Genomic DNA, 3123 nt, shown 5'->3' on the forward strand with positions numbered 1-3123 from the left:
ATACTTTTTAGTTCTTTTTGTAATAAAAGCGTGTTTTTAGTTTTTTTTAACTATAATATTATTTTCTACTTTTTAGTCTTTTGAAATCTTGCAGTTAATATTATACTAAATTTGACTTAACAAACAAAATTTTCAATATATTTCAATTTAAATAGATAATACACCTATTCTGAATATAAACCAAATTTGAGCACAGATGCCGAATTTTTAATTATATAGACTCACGCGCCACATAACTGCCAAAATTTTTTGTGTAGTTATTTCTTTTCATGTAAGCAATATGCATTCTAAATGTGAACTTAATCGGATCATAAATACGGGTTTTCCAAATATCTCGACTCCTGCGCCACCTGTCGGCAAAATTTTTTGTGGATTTATTTATTTTCATATAAGTCATATATGTTCTAAATATGAACCACATCGGATCATAAGTACGGGTTTTCCAAATATCTCGACTCCTGCACCACCTATCGGCAAAATTTTTTTCGGATTAATTTCTTTTCATATACGTAATAAATGTTCTAAATACGAACCAAATCAGACCATAAATGCGGGTTTTACAAATATCTCGACTCCTGCGCCACCTAGCGGATTAAAACATCTTTTAAATTGTATTGTCCTCGAGTTCTGAGCTAAGTTTGAAGTTTCAAGTCTGTAGCTCATCGGGAAGTTTGTTAAATATTGACTGCAAAGTTCCAGGACATACATACATACATACATACATACATACAAGTGAAGTTAAATAAAAGCTTGTAAAATGAGAACTCTACATAAGACCGTATCACCTTACAGCAAACGAAAAAAGTTCGCCGTACACCTCCGAGTCTAAAGTAATTCTGTAAGGCAATTTAAAGATTTGTTTTCCGAACCTAGGGGTGCCATCTGCATACATTTGGCAATACAAAAAATTATTAAACAGGTCTGCTGGAATAATCAAAGATTTCTTTGGGTTAGGTTAGATTATACTGGCTGAACTTAAGAGGCCTCACATAAACAGCGTCCTTAACGTTGCCAGCAGAGTAAGAAAACAAACCGAACGTATTGCAACGCATTTCCACAACAAGTATGCAAAGTTTGTGCTCCTTTTGTCATACTGTTTCCAAGTACTAACAATTTACGATACGTTTTAATTGCAGCTGAGTACGAACCAAAAGAATTGTTAGTCTTTTTGCTTTGTAAAGATACTCAGCCTGAGCAAAACTGAAACAAAACCCGATACACAAAACAAATGAGTCATTCCTTTACTGCTCAGTAAATAATTGGTGCTTATGAAGTTAGCTGTTGACTGATTTTTGGCGAGTTTTAATTTTCTGATAATATATTTGTAGGAACTGAGATCTTGGGGGCAAGTAGTAGAACGGGGTACCTGAATTCAATGAACTTTGTAACAAAAAAATTATGTCTTCCAGAAAAATCATACTGTAAGATCCGACTGTAAATGCCGAAGATATAACGAAAAATGTAATAAGCCCACCCCGATGTTCGGCAAAAAAAAAGAATTTTTTTTTCCAAAACAACTTTGCAACAATACGTTAGACTCAGAAGTGTATGGCGGAAGATTGGAATCGGATGCTTCATTACACTGTAGGGATGCTTAGATGACAAAACAAAAAACGCCGAGACACCCTTACTTAATTATGGGTCGTAGATTACGGATATGTATATTTTTCTTTACATGAGTAAATTTTTCGAAGATAATTTCATTTTTAGTTTGCATTGCGAATGAATAAAATTCAAGCATTATCATGAAATATGTTACTCATAGGTACGGTGACCATATTTATGGGAGCAGAATATGGGACAAAAAATAATTTTGCAAACTTTTTCCACAAAAACTTACAGATCTTTAAGCCTAAGATCCTAGACGTACTGGCCCTGAAACAGCATCCTTATAGTAATATCTCAAATTTGGAGGATATTTTTCTCGAGATTTTTACCCCGCAAAATTTGTTAAAAAAAAGACTTTTTTGGCATTTTTTTTTGCACTTTAGTATACTCAGTTTTAATGAGCTACAAAACTCCAAACCAAATTTTATAAATATTCTAATTAAAAAGTTTGAAATTTTGGTGAAACATTGCAGAATTAATTTTTGTAGTTTTTTGCACAAAGTCGGAAATTTAGATTTATATGGTTTTTGTTAGGAAAAGAACTTTACTTTCATAAAAAAATAATAAACATTCAATAAACTAAAGAAAAATAGCCAAACCTTGCTAAAATGTCGGTTTCTCATTTATATTTTGGTCATGTATATATATCCCGATTCCAATCACAGGCATTCAGGTTAGAAAGTAGTAACTGTTTATGGAGAAAATTACGATCATACATATACCAACATCACTAAAAACTGGTTCATAAGCATGCCATTTCAAGGAGCTGTTATGGCGTCGAATACCGAATACCGAATACGGGACAAATACAGGGCATTAAAATAAACACGGAACATTTCGCGTCCCGTATAAAATAAATAAATTACCAGGACAATGGGTAAAAAAAGATGACGGCCCGTATAATACTGGACGGATGGTCACCGTACTAAAAGGAGTACGGCCATGTACGATATAGCGTATGAGTAACATTATTTCCTGCCTCTATTTCACACAAAAGAATTAGTGCAATTTTCATTTATTTATAATACTATTTGTTATTGCTTCTTTATGATTTTTTTTTTTTTCAAAGAACAGGCTTTTTACAAATGAAAATATCAACAAAAAATTTGTTACTTTTTTATTTTTCTCTGTTCAAAATTTAACTTTTTTTAATAAAAATGAAAATATATTGTGAAAATGACCTGATCTAGAAAAATGGTATACAGATCCGTAAATCTACGGCCCAATCTTAGTTCATGTGCTTCAGCGTTTTTTGCTGTCATTTCTAAAGTTGAACTTTTCCCGGCAGTGTTTTTGGCTCTGCTTAGCGCTATTTACTCTGAAAATCGTACCGGCATTGAAACGGGTTTCCAGCGTGTGAGGTACCGATTTTCGAGCACATAAACATCCTGCGGTATTGGATGTGGGTCATTTATAGCCATTATTTTATAGAAAGCTTTAAACTCTGGTTGTAGTTCTTGTAAGAGCATAAAAATTGCCAAACAAATTTTCGATGAATCAGATGGAATGAAGGTC

The sequence above is a fragment of the Rhagoletis pomonella genome, unplaced genomic scaffold, assembly GCF_013731165.1.
Source record: "Rhagoletis pomonella isolate Grant_MI unplaced genomic scaffold, Rhpom_1.0 Rhpom_scaffold_00001, whole genome shotgun sequence".
NCBI lineage: Eukaryota > Metazoa > Arthropoda > Insecta > Diptera > Tephritidae > Rhagoletis > Rhagoletis pomonella.